This window comes from Dasypus novemcinctus, chromosome 19 (assembly GCF_030445035.2).
Source record: "Dasypus novemcinctus isolate mDasNov1 chromosome 19, mDasNov1.1.hap2, whole genome shotgun sequence".
In the NCBI taxonomy this organism is placed as follows: Eukaryota; Metazoa; Chordata; class Mammalia; order Cingulata; family Dasypodidae; genus Dasypus; species Dasypus novemcinctus.
This window is the reverse complement of record NC_080691.1, coordinates 52,678,618-52,693,481: the sequence shown is the minus strand read 5'-3', so window position 1 is coordinate 52,693,481 and position 14,864 is coordinate 52,678,618. Positions and strand designations below refer to the sequence as shown.

Genomic DNA, 14,864 nt, shown 5'->3' with positions numbered 1-14,864 from the left:
AGACAGAGAGAGCAGACAACTGAGGGGAATATATTCATTATGGGAGCCAGAAGGAGAAGAGATGGGAAAGGGGGTAGAAGGAATATCTGAGGGAATAATGGCCAAAAATTTCCCAACTCTTAGGAAAGACTTAAGTATACCTGCATAAGAAGTACAACATATACCAAAGAGGATAAACCATAATAACCTACTGCAAGACACAGCTAATCAGAAAGTCATATACCAAAGATAAAGAGAGAATTCTGCAAACAGCAAAAGAAAAGTAGTTTTTTATATACTGGGGATCCTCAATAAGAGGAAGTGTGGATTTCTCATCAGAAACCACAGAGGCGAGGGAATCTGACTGGCTCAACTGATAGAGTGTCCACCTATGTGGTTCAAGGTTCAATCCCAGGGCCTCCTCACCCATGTGCAGCTGGCCCACGTGCAGTGCTGATGTGCGCAAGGAGTGCCCTGCCACGCAGGGGTGTCCCCTGCATAGGGGAGCCCCACGAGCAAAGAATGCGCCCCTCAAGGAGAGCCACCCCCCACAAAAAAAGTGCAACCTGCCCAGGAGTGGCGCCACACACACACGGAGAGCTGATGTAGCAAGAGGATGCAACAAAAGAGAAACACAGATTCCTGGTACAACTGACAAAGAATGCAGGTGGACAAAGAAGAACACATAGAGCAGACAATGGGGGGTAGAGGGGAGAAGGGAAGAGAAATAAATAAAAAAATAAATATTGGGAAGCGGACTTGGCCCAGTGGTTAGGGCATCCGTCTACCACATGGGAGGTCCACGGTTCAAACCCCGGGCCTCCTTGACCCATGTGGAGCTGGCCCATGCACAGTGCTGATGCGCGCAAGGAGTGCTGTGCCACGCAGGGGTATCCCCCACGTAGGGGAGCCCCACACGCAAGGAGTGTGCCCTGTAAGGAGAGCCGCCCAGCGTGAAAGAAAGTGCAGCCTGCCCAGGAATCGTGCCACACACACAGAGAGCCGATACAACAAGATGATGCAACAAAAAGAAACACAGATTACCATGCCGCTGACAACAACAGAAGTGAACAAAGATGACAACGCAGCAAACAGACACAGAGAACAGACAACTGGGGTGGAGGGGGGGAGGGGAGAGAAATAAATAAATAAATCTTTAAAAATAAATAAATAACTATTAAAAAAAGAAAAAAGAAAAAAGAAAAAGAAACCAGAGAGGTGAGAAGGCAGTGGTATGGTATATTTAAAGTACAGAAAGAAAAAAAAAAAAAAAGAAAACCCTGCCAGCCAAATATTCTTTATCTAATAAAACTGTCCTTTGAAAATGAGGGAGAATTTAAGACATTCAGAGATAGACAGAAACTGAGAGCTCATTAACAAAACACCTGCCCTACAAGAAACAGAGTCCTTCCAGTAGTAAGGAAAGAGCAGCTTGGAACAGTACAAAGAAATGCAGATCTTCTGTAAAGATAACTAAATGGATAAACTCAAAGTCCAATACTATTGTATCCTCAGTATACAACAACTCTTTCATTACTGTATGATTTAGAATACAATTGAGTAAGAAATGATCATGTTTCCTTGTAATGGGCACATAAAATATAAAGAGACAATGTGACAAAAAGAACATAAAGAGGGAAAAAGAAAGGAATGAGAGCAGAGATTGTGTGTGCTATTTTGTATTTGTGTGTTTGTGCATGCTACTGAAGTTAAGTTGGTATCTTTGCAACTACTATGTTACAGAAGCTGATTGTTTAATACAAACCCCAGGATAACCAAAGAGGAAGTATTTAAAATGTATTGACAAACAGAAACAAGAAAGGGGGCAATCAGTTACATCACAAAAGATCAGCTATGGGGCTGAAGTCTAATCTTCAGAACCTCTCCATTGGGAGAGCTTCCCAATAAACTCTTGCCTGCCTGCCAAAATAAAAAACAGATCAACTATATACAAAAGGCTACAACAGATTGAAACAGGAACAAAAAATATGTAAGAGTCATAAAAAACAAAGGACAAAACAGCTGAAGTTTTGCCTCATCAGGAGTTATACCGAACATAAATGGATTAAACTCCCCCATCAAAAAACAGATTAGCAGAATGGATACAAAAGCATGCTCCAACTATATGTTGTCTGCAAGAGACTTACCTTAGACCCAAAGATAAAAATAGGCTGAAAATGAAAGAATAGAAAAAATATTCCATGCAAATACTAACCAAAAGAGAGCCGGGCTAGGGAGACTAATATTGGACAAAACAGACTTTAAGTCAAAAACAGTTAGAAGGACAAAGAAGGACATAGAATAGCAATAAAAGAGTCAATATACCAAGAAGAAATAACAATCATAAACACTTATGCACCTAACCACAATGCCCCAAAACAAATGATGCAAGCATTGACAAAATTGAAGGGATAACCAGACATCGTGACAATAATCATTAGAGACTTCAATACACTTTAATCAGTGGATAACATCTAGACAGAAGATCAATATAGAAACTGAGAATTGGAACAGTATTATAAATGAACTAGACCTAACGGATATATATAGAACTAAACCAGAACAGCAAAATACATATTCTTTTCAATAACACATGGATCTTTCTCCAGAATAGACCACCTTAGCTTACTAGTCTCAACAAATTTTAAAAGACTAAAATCAAGCTTCCTCTGACCAAGATGGGAGCATAAGACACTCCAGAATGCCACCCCCCACAAAATCTTTAAACTACAAGCAAAAACTGGTAGAGCCACCTTCCTCAAAACTCCAGAAAACTGTAACCAGGCTAGTGCCAAATCAAGAAAAAGCAACCTGAAATATGGAAGGCAAAGTTCATGATGCTCTTGCTAGTCCCTCCCCCACCCCTTCCTTGGCGCACTATGTAGGCAGCCTGTGCTCCCATTGTAGGTCCCTAGCCCTGTTCCTGAGAGAGCAAAGTTACTCTCATTGCCATACCAGGATGCCTGTAAGTCCTTGCAAATCTACCAGGTAGAAGCCAGAAAGACTGAACAGGAAATTGGTCTGGAGCTTGCCCTCCCAGAATTTGTCCTGAAAGCAAAGAAACAGCTTGCTGAGACAGTGTTAAGAAATAGTTAAGTCAAAGTGGTTTAGGGCTTAGAACTACCTGCATTATTAAGTCAAACAGCAGAGCACTTAGGAGGGTAAGACAGTCTCTTTCTAAGGAGGCAGAAGGAGCATTCAAATTCCTATAAACTGTAAATGGGGTAATTTCCTAAGGCCACCAGCAAAAATAAGCCCAGGAAAGAAGCAGGCTCCAGGGATCCACACAGGTTCACATAAGACAGAAAGGAGGGAAGCAGATGTGGCTCAACTGATAGAGCGTCCTCCTACCATACAGGAGGTCCAGGGTTCGATACCCAGGGCCTCCTGGCCCATGTGATGAGCTGGCCCATGCGCAATGCTGCCGTGCGTAAGGAGTGCTGTGCCACACAGGGATGCCCCCTGCATAGCAGTGTCCCACCGCGCAGAGTGTGCCCCGCAGGAAAGCTGCCCCACGCAAAAAACACATCCCACCCAGGAGTGGCGCCCCACACGTGGAGAGCTGACGCAGCAAGATGATGCAACAAAAAGAGAACAGATTCCCAGTGCCACCTGACAAGAATGCAAGCGGACACAGAGAGGAGACAACGGGGGGGGGGGGGGATAAATCTTTAAAAATTAAAAACAAAAAAACAGAAAGGACTCGGTATTTTGCATTCACTTTGGGTTGATCTTGATAAGAGGGCTAAACTCTGAAGCAAATTACCACCCAAAGCAATGGGAATTTGCAAAGATTGTGAAAGGTGCTTTTATGTTGCCATTATCTCCTGGCAATCAAGCAAATCTCTGACATATCACTACATATCACTAGCTGGATACAAATTTAAGAATCAGACATCTCAGGAACTAAAGCTCAGAATTAACACCTTAAAATATTAAGATGTATAGAGTGCAACAAAGATTACAAGAATCTATGCTGCCTGGGTCCAAAATGACCACAGTTGCCCCAGTAGACTAAAAAAATCACAGTGCGGGTAGCGACTGGCTTTTTTCAGTTCAGGTCACACTGCGGCTCCACCACCAGCAGGGAGGAAGCTGGGGGACCTGAGCCAGCCTCTGAGGGAAAATACAGGCCATGCCACGGAGGTCAATGATCATCCTACTATGGTGGCACAAGCCACCTCAGGAGCTATTCCATGGCTGGAATTGGAAGCTAGAATTCTCAAAAACGGGAGGAAGAGACAGTTGGCTACCAATTTCAGCTACTGACTAGTAAATTCAGGTGGCTAAAGTATAGCCCTAAGAACAGCTAAAGTTTGAACCAAGTCAGAAAGAGGCCAGTAGCTGCCATTTTAACTCCGCCCCCAGCATGAGGGGAAGTTGGGCAGAATGAAAATCACAGTGATGGGAGGGACCGGCTTCTTTCACCCAGATCGGCCTGCAGCCCTACCCTAGGCTTCAGCCCCACCTCTAGCGTACCAGCCTCTCTGGGTAACTGCAGGTACCTCTGGCAGGCACAGATCGAATAGTAGGAAGTCTACTGGGTGGGGTGACTGCAGTCATTTTGGACCCACACAGCACAGACTGCTGCCCACCTGCAGCTCCATTCATGCCCCAGGCAGGGAAGAAAGGGGCTTGAAGCTTCAGCCGTCTCTCTGAGCAATTACAGTCTAGGCCTGCACTCCTCGATTTATTACACATGGCTGAAGCTCTGTCCTGATCCCTGGCAAAGAAGAAAGTGGGGAGAAGCTTCATTGGTCCCTGGGGAAATGAGGGCAGCTTGAGTCTCCACAGCTTACAGCACCAACTACATCCTTGGCTCCTACTACACAGCCACCAAGGGAGAAAGGGCAAGAGAGCCCTTAACTAAAGAGAAACTTCACCCAGAATACATCTAGTAAGCAAGATGCCAAGACACCAACAAAAAATTACAGTCCACACCCGAGAACAGGAAGATAAGGTCCAGTAAGAGGAACAAGAAAATCTCCAGATATTAAGCAAGATGCCAAGATACCAAAAAAAAATTACAATCCACACCAGAAAACAGGAAGATATGGCCCAGTAAGAGGAACAAGATAAGCCTCCAGATGATATAAAGGACTTGACACAACTAATCACAGATGTTCAAACAAATATCCTTAAAAAATTCAATAAGATGGCTAACAAGATTAAGGATATTAAGAAGACATTGGGGGAAGTAGATGTGGCTCAAGTGACTGGGTTTCCATCTACCATACGGGAGGACCTAGGTTCGATCTCCAGGGCCTCCTGGTAAAGGCGTGCCCGTGTGATGAGCCATGCAGCAAGATGATGACACAATAAAAAGAGAGATGAAGGGAAGAATCAAGGCAAGGCACAATAGAAACCAGAAACTGAGGTGGCAAAAGTGACAGGACCTCTCTCCATGTTGGAGATCCCCAGGACTGAATCCCAGTGAATCCTGGAGGAGAAAATGAGAAAACAAAAAGAAAAATAGACACAGAAGATCAAACAGCTAATGAACACAGACAGCAAAAACAGCAGGGTGGAGGGGAGGGGGGGAAGGGGGAGGGGAAAAAAAGGACATTGGATGGGCACAAAGAAGAATTTGAAAGCATACATTATAAAACAGCAGATCTTATGGGAATGAAAGGTGCAATAAATGAAACTACAAATACACAGGAATTATATAATAGCAGATTGGAGGAGGCAGAAGAAAGGATTGGTGAGCCTGAAGAAATGGCCTCTGAGAGTGAACATAAAAAAGAAAAGATGGAGAAAAGAATGGGAAAATTTGAACAAGATCTCAGGGAACTAAACAGCAGCAAGAGACATGCAAACATACGTGTAATGGGTGTCCCAGAAGAAGAGGAGAAGGGAAAAGGGGCAGAAGGCAAATATGAAGAAATAATGGTAGAAAATTTCCCAACCCTATTGAAGGACATGGATATTCATGTCCAAGAAGCACAACATACTCCCATCCAAATAAACCCAAATAGACCAACTCCGAGACACATACTAATCAGAACGTCAAATGCCAAAGACAAAGAGAGAATCTAAGAGCAGCAAGATAAAAACAATGTATAACATGTAAGGGATACCCAATAAGATAAAGTGCCAATTTCTAACCAGAAACCATGGAGGCAAGAAGACAGTGATATGGTATATTTTAAATACTGCCAAAGAAAATCTCCCAGCCAAGAATCTTATATCTGGCAAGACTGTCTTCCAAAAATGAGGGTGAGTTTAGAATATTCACAGAAAAACAGAAACAGAGTTTGTAACCAAGAGACTGGCTTTGCAGTAAATACTAAGGGGTGTGCTATAGCCTAAAAAGAAAAGACAGGCAAGAGAGGCTTGGAAGAGACTAGAAATGAAGATTGGGAAGCAGATGTGGCTCAAGTGATAGGGCTTCCACCTACCATATAGGAAGACCCAGGTTCAATCTCTGGGGCCTCCTGATGAAAAAGAAGAGAAAGCAAGCCCACACAGTGAGTCCACTGCCTGCATGGCAAGCCAAATGCCTGTGCGAGTGCCCACGTGGTGAGCCAGTGCCCATGCAAGTGAGCCACACAGCAAGATGATGACACAACAAAAGAGAGACAAAGGGGAGAGTCAAGTTAAAGCACAGAAGAAACCAGGAACTGTGGTGGCGCAGCTGACAGGGAACCTCTTTCCACATCAGAGGTCCCCAGAATCAAATCCCAGTGAATCCTAGATGAGAAAGATAAGAAGACAAAAAGAGAAATAGATACAAAAGATCACACAGCAAATGGACACACACAGCAAAACAGCAGGGCGGGGAAAGGGGAAAATAGATAAATAAAAAGAGTTGGGTTTAAAAAAAAAAGAAATGAAGATTATATCAGTAAAAGTAACTAAGAGTGTCAAAAGAATGGTGAAAATAAAATATGACAGATAAAACTCAAATATTTAGGAATAAAGTTAACCAACAATGTAAAGCACTTGTATTCAGAAAACTACAATTCATTGTTGAAAGAAATCAAAAGACCTAAATAATTTGAAGAACATTCCATGCTCACAGACTAGAAGACTAAATATCATTAAGATGTCAATCTACTCAATGCAACCCCCATAAAAATTCCACTAGCATTTTTTAAATAAATGGAAGCATGATTATCAAATTTATTTGGAAGGATAAGGGGTCCTGAATAGCCAGAAACATCTTAAAAGAAAAAGCAAAGTTGGAGGATTCACACTTCCAGGCTTTAAATCTTATTACCTAGCTACAGTGGTAAAAACAGTATGGTACTGGCATAAAGACAGATACCTAGACCAATGGAACCAAACTGATGGTTCAGAAACAGACCTTCACATCTAGGATCAAGTGATTTTTGACAAGCCTGTCAAACCCATCCAGCTCAGACAAAACAGTCCATTCAACAAATGGTGTTGGGAGAACTAGAAATCCACAGCCAAAAGAAGAAAAGAGGGTCCCTATCTCATACCTTAAACAAACATTAACTCAAAATGGAACAAAAATCTAAATATAAAAGAACCTGGGAAGTGAATGTGGCTCAAGCAACTGGGCTCCTGTCTAACTTACAGGAGGTTCAGAGTTTGATACCCAGGGCCTCCTGGTGAAGGCAAGCTGGCTCGTGTGGCAAGCTGGCCCACGCAGAGTGCTGCCCCAGGCAGGAGTGCTGGCCCATGCGGAGAGGTGACACAGCAAGATGACACAACAAAAAGAGATACAGAAGAGAGACAATAAGAGACGCAGCAGACCAGGGAACTGAGGTGGCGCAAGACCTCCCACTCTGGAAGGTTCCAGGATTGGCTCCTGGAGCCACCTAATAAGAATACAAGAAGACACAGAAGAACACACAGTGGGTGGGCACAGAAAGCAGACAATGGAGGGAGGGGGGGAGAAATAAATCTTTTATCTATTTATTAATTTATTTATTTAACAAGTCTTGAAGTTACAACAAAAATACAGAATAGTTTAATAAAACTGGAACCCCCATATATGTAAAATAATATAAAATTTGATGACTAGTCACACAGTTCACATTCATATTTAACACTTTCAAGACACCAGCTACTTCTATGCAAAATAATATTTTCCTTCTGTCCCCCATGATCATCAGTCTTTAGTCTCAGCCAGACCCAAAAATAGAATGATACTTTAACTTAAACACTTACTATATGTAAGGTTTACAACACCCTTTAGGTTGTTTTGTAGCTTGAGAGAGGCCATAATTTACATGCTTTTACTTTTGTTTTAAGAAAATTTTGAAGCAGCAAATAAAATATTTACTATACCTATACCAAAAACACCTGGCAAGGTTTGTAGCTTATGAAAGAAAGCATAATAGAACCTTTACAGTTAATCTTTTCAGCATTTGTCCATATTTTTATCTCATTCCTTAGGATGAGTAGATGTTATTTAAAAAAAAAAAAATGGTTTGTGGGAATGAGATTTGTTTAAAAAACTGGTATGCCAATCACTTTGTGTGCAGTATCCCCCGATTATGAATTTTCTTTTAAAGAGGAAGCAGCTCCAAGAAGGCAGAGAGCCCCAACAATGAGGACAGCACGCTCACATCAGCCCTGACTCTCTCCTCAAAGGGCGCAGCATTATTTCCTAAGCAGCAGGAAAGCGCTTTCCTAGTTTATTTGCTAAAGAAGAAAGGCAGGAACTAATTCAGGTAACATGCAAGTTTTAAGAAAGCCAAATGCCTCAAGGCAACTTAAAAACCCTGCCTCATTTCAGTGCACCAATGCCATTGAATTTATTATTGTCAGTCTAATGAATCGACCACCAGCTTCAGAGATGTCAGATCCTCCCACTGGCAGGCACTCCATTTGCTCTTGACCGCTGGCAGTCATATTTCACAGAAACAATAAGGAAAAGCAAGAGGGTAGCTCCCTGAATAGCAGCCAGAAGAAAAAAGTAATAGTTCAAATAGCAGTCATTAATATTACCGAAGTCCATGTGGCTGCTCATCCAGCCAATGGCGCTGATGGAAACCAGGGCCAAGGGCCCCGAGCCCACAAAGGACCTGATACCCAAGAAGAAGAGACCCATGATGGCGCTCTGCATGGACTTCGGGGGCAGCCGAGTATGCAAAGTCCAGACCTGCTATACTTACATATATCTCGCTGTCCCCAGTGAGCACATACTAGGGAACCTGCCACCAGATCGGCAGAATGATAAAACAACATTCCCGATGGTCTTATTGATTATTTTCTCTTTAATGAGGTTCAGTCTTTTGCTTTCCAAAATTCCTGCATAGATTGAGCATATGACGAAGAACATTCCTACAGTGATCCTCTTCAAGGACAACAGCAATAGGCCGTGCCCCACAGGACGGGATCAACCAGCTTATCCTTCAGCAGGATCAGCAGAAGGATATGCACTGTGTCGAACATAGTTAGCCAGGCTGCTGGAAACATATGAGGAGTGGATGCAACACTTGAAATTTCTGGAATCCTCAAATGAAGACTCTATAAAACGTATGTTGTCTGCATTTGAAAATACCCAGTCCAGTAAACAATCAAAGCCAAGAACACTGGGATAATCTTGACAAAGGATTTCGCATCTTCCATGAATCAAACAGACTTTGTTTAGAAGATGGCTGAAGGACCCCAATGCCTTCACTCCTACTCCAGCAGTCTCTGATTCGCCTCTGTGGACAGCAAGAGTAGGCCATTATCTTGACCATGTCAGTGTACGCACTGCCATCAGGGAGTTTGGTGACGAAAAAGCTCTGCCCACAGAAGACAACCATGAAGGAGATGCCAATGCAGACAGTGGGGATGAGGTAGCCTATGAGGAAGTTAACATTCTGCTGAATGTATGCGATGTCACCTAGTGAAATGATCACCCCCAAGTTGATGCTCCAGTAAAACCAATTGAAAAACCTCCTGGTGGACTCTGGACCTCTATCTTTGAGCTGGTCGGTGCAGAGGGGCAGCAATGTTGGCCTTGACAGTGCCCATGCCCAGGCCCACGAGCACCAGCTCAGCACGGTGCACGCCTTGCCCAGCAGTATGTCGGCTGGCCAGCTGCCAAGCGGCAACACGAGGTAGGTGATGCCCATGAAGAGCAGCAGTGCCTGGCCAGCCTGTGTACCCTCCCAGCCGAAGGGTGGCCCATTGAGGAAGAGCAGCAGGCTGCCCGTGACACATAGAAGATGGCGTGCTCCAGCAGCACTGCCAGCAGCATAGCTGTGCACGCCGCACCCCATGCTGGCCTGCACCCCAGCAGCAGTGCCCATTCACCGCCCAGGCCCTCCATGCTCTGCCACCACCCAGCATGCTGACTTCTACAGGTGGCTGCCCAGCCTAAATAAATCTTAAAAAAAAAAAATAAGCAAGAACCATAAAGCTTCTAGAAGGAAATACTTCAAGACCTGGTGGTAGGTGGTAGATTCTTAAAGAGGAGGACTGAGATGGACTACTGATGTTTAATGTATGTAGAAGTTTTAATTAACTTTACTGTAAAAGTGTGGAAATGTATAGACTTGATAGTAACACATTATAGTGAGTAACAGCTGGTTTATAAATGGGAATGTGGCTGAAAGGGGTCTAGGGATATAAATGCCAACTGACAGAAAGCTAAAGAATAATCTAGGAACTGAATAACACAGAAATCCAGAAGTGGTTGAGAATTGTGGTTGATGGTAATGGTGTAAAAGTATCCTTTGTGAGCCAGAGCAGATGTACATCACATTGCAGGGTGGTAGAAATGTGGAGAAGTACAGGAAAAATACAACTGGTGCGACCTATGGACTGTGGTTAACAGTAATAATGTAATATTCATGCATCTATGCCAAAGATGTACTGTGTTGATAATGGAAAAAGTGTGCCAAATGTATATTATGGACATGGTAATAATCTGATGTTACTATCTCATAATCTGTAACAAATGTTCCACCACAGTGTGATGTGTTGATAAAGGAGTGTTGTATGCATATTCTGCACATGTGTATGATGGTTTCATAAGTTTACAACTTCTGACATAAAAATTATTTAAAAAATAATAATAGGGTAGGTTGGGGGATATATGCACCAAATATAAGATAAGGACTATAGTCAGCAATAAGATTTTGATGATATTCTTTCATAATTTGTAACAAATGTCTCACAACAATGCAAGGTATTGGTGGTGGGTTGATGTATGGGACCCCTATATGATGTTATGCATGTTTGCTTTTTAAGTTCACAACTTTTACTGTACCCTTATTGTTTATGTATGTTCACATATAAATGATATAGAAATAATAATAGGGTGGGTTGGAGTAAGAATACACCAAATGTAAGCTATTTTGGTCAGTAGTAATATTTTGAGGATGCTCTTTAATCAATAGTTAAAAATGTTTCACAACAATGCAAGGTATTGGTAGTAGGGTGAGGTATGAGAGCTCTGTGTGATGTTACATTTGTTTGTTTTTTAAGTTTACAACTATTACTATACACTTATTGTTTATGTGTGTTTACATATGAGTGATATAATTCAATAAACGGAAAAAAAAAAAGCATGCCCCAACCATATGGAGTAGCGACAGTAATTTCAGATAAAATTGACTAAGTCAAAAACAGTTACAAGGGACAAAGGCACTATATAAAGATAAAGGAGACAATTCAACAAGAAGACATAATTATAAATATGTATGGGCTAAAGGGCATAAAGCAAATACCAACAAATTTGAAGGGAGAAATAAATTGGGTTACAATAATAGTAGGAAACAATAATATACCAGTTTTAATAAAGGATAAAACATCTAAAAAGACAATAAAATATAAGACTTGAATAATACTCTAAAACAATCAGATTGAACAAATACATATATAAAATACTTCACTTAATAGCAGCAAAATACAGAATACTTCTCAAGTACACATGGACCATTCTCTAGGAGAGACCACATGAAGGTCACAAAACAAATCTCAATAAATAAAAAAATACTGAAATCATACAATGTATCTTCTCTGACAAAAGGGAATGAAGCTAGAAACCAATGAGAGAGAATGCGAAAATTTGCAAATACGTGGAAATTAAACAACATACTCTAAAACAAACTGTGTCAAAGAAGAAACCACAGGGGAAATTAGGAAATATCTTGAGGTGAATGAAAATGAAAACACAGTGTATCAAAACTTATGGGATGCAGCAAAGGCAGTGCTCAGAGGGAAATGTATAGCTATAAATGCCTTTATCAAAAAGGAAAAGATTGCAAGTCAGAAACCTAACCTCACAACTGAAGGATTTAGAAAAAGAAGTACAAACTAAGCACACGGGATAGAAGGAAGTAAACAAAAACAAGTTAGTTCTTTGAAAAGATCAATAAAATTGACAAACCTTTAGCTAGGCTAACAAAAAGTGAGTGGAAGTAAATAACTAAAATCAGAAATGAAAGGAGGGACATTATTACTGAAGAAATAAAAAGGATTACAAGAGGAAGCTATAAAAAATCAGATAACATAGATGAAATAGAAAAATTCCTAAGAAGATAAAAATTACCTACACTGGCAAAAGAAGCACCAGAAGATCTCCATGGACCAATAAGTAACAAAGGAGATTGAATGAGTAAACAAAAACCTCCCAACAAAGAAAAGCCCAGGAACAGACAGCTTCACTGGTGAAATTTGCCAAACATTCCAACAAGAATTAACACCAATTCTGCTAAAATTCTTCGAAATAATTGAAGAGGAGGAAATACTCCCTAACTCATTCTATAAGGTCCACATCATCCTAACACCAAAGCAAGATAAAGAGACCACAAGAAATGAAAACTACAGACCAACACCCCTCATAAATATAGATGAGGAAACCCTCAACAAAATACTACCAAACTGAATCCAACAGCACAATAAAATAACTATATGCCTGGCATGCAAGGATAGCTCAACGGAAGAATGTAAGAAAATCAATTAAGGAATTACACCACATTAAAAGAACAAAGGGAAAAAACACATGATTATCTCTATTGATGCAGAAAAGGCATTTGGCAAATCCAATACCCATTCTTGATAAAAAACTTAGAGGGAAGTGGATTTGGCACAACTGATAGAGCGTCCACCTACCATATAGGAGGGTCCAGGGTTCAAACCCAGGGCCTACTGACCTGTCTGGTGAGCTAGCCCACACGCAGTGCTTATGCACACAAGGAGAGCCGTGCCACGCAGGGGTGTCCCTCATGTAGGGGAGCCCCACGCGCAAGGAGTACATCCTGCAAGGAGAGCCGCCCAGTGTGAATAAAGCGCAACCTGCTCAGGAGTGGCACCGCACACATGGAGAGCTGACGCAGCAAGAAGACACAACAAAAAGAGACATAGATTCCTGGTGCCACTGACAAGACTACAAGCAAACACAGAAGAACACCCAGCAAATGGACAGAGAGAGCAAACAATGGGGATGAGGAGGGAAGAGAAATAAATTTTTTTTTAAAAATTTAAAAATCTTTAAAAAAAAAAGCCACATCTTCAAAAAAACAAAAAACACCTAGAAAACTTGGAATAGAAGGAAACTTCCTCAACATGATAAAAGGAAGATATGAAAAACCTACAACTAACATCATACTCAATGGTGAAAGACTGAAAGCTTTTCTCTTAAAATCTGGAACAAGACAAGGATGCCCACGTCACCACTATTATTCAACATTGAATTGGAAGTTCTGGTGGAGCAATTAAGTACAAAAAAGAAATAGAAGGCATCCAAATTGGAAAGGAAGAAGTAAAACTTTTCCTATTTGCAGATGACATGATTTTATATACAGAAAATCCTGAAAAATCCACAATAAAGCTACCAGAGCTAATAAACGAATGCAGCAAAGTAGATGGGTACAAGATCAACACGCAAAAACCAGCAGTCTTTCTGTACACCAGTAATGAGCAATCTGAAGAAAAAGTTAAGGAGACAAGGCAATTTGTAACAGCACCTAGAATCAAATGTCTAGGCTTAAATCTATCTAAGAATGTACACAGAAAACTATAAAACACTGATAAAAGAAATCAAAAATACTTAAATGAATGGAAGGACATTCCATGTTGATGTATTAGAAAACTAAATATCATTAAGATATCAATTCTACCCAAAGTGATTTACAGATGTAACACAATACCAATCAAAATTCCAACAGCCTATGGAGCAGCCTCTGTGACAGTCAGTTTGGCAGTTCCTCAGGAAGCTAAATATAGACTTGCCATATGATCCAGCAATTCCACTACTAGGAATATATCCAGAAAAACTGAAAACTGTGACACGAACAGACATCTACACACCAATGTTCATAGCGGCATTATTCACAATTGCCAAAAGATGGAAATAATACAAGTGCCCATCAACCAATAACTGGATAAACAAAATGTGGTATATAGACATGATGGAATACTATGCTGCAGTAAGAAATGAAATTGGGACACATAACGCTAACATGGATGAAACCTGAAGACATTAAGCCAATATGCCAGATAAAAAAAGGACAAATATTGCATGGTCTCACTAAAGTGAACTAAATATGAAGAATAAATGCATGGAGTTAAAACCTAGAGTATAAGTTATTAGGAGATAAGAGGAGAGCTGTGAAGGAGCACTGATGCTTAATGTATGTAGAAGTTTTAATTAGCTTGACTGTAAATGTGTGGAAATGGATAGAGTTGATGGTAACACATAGTGAGTAGAATCTGGTTTATAGATGGGATTGTGGCTGAAAAGGGTAATCTAGGGATGTAAATGTCAATTGAAAGAAAGCTAGAGAATAATCTAGGGATTGAATAATACAGTGAAACCAGAGGTGGATGAGAACTGTGATTAATAGTACAAATGAAAGAATGTCCTGTGAACTAGAACAGATGTTGTAGCCAGTTTATAAATGGGGATGTGACTGAAAATGGTAGTCTAGATATGTAAATGCCAACTGACAGAATGCTAGAGAATAATC

General features: G+C 41.0%; 1 protein-coding gene and 1 pseudogene across 9 annotated transcripts in view; both read right to left on the bottom strand.

The window, feature by feature from the left end:
• Positions 1-14,864, bottom strand: part of DGCR8 (DGCR8 microprocessor complex subunit) — a 54,004-nt gene that overhangs the window by 23,891 nt on the left and 15,249 nt on the right. The gene's annotated exons all lie outside the window — the stretch shown is intronic.
• LOC139437027 (solute carrier family 15 member 4-like) lies at positions 7,711-10,219 on the bottom strand (annotated as a pseudogene).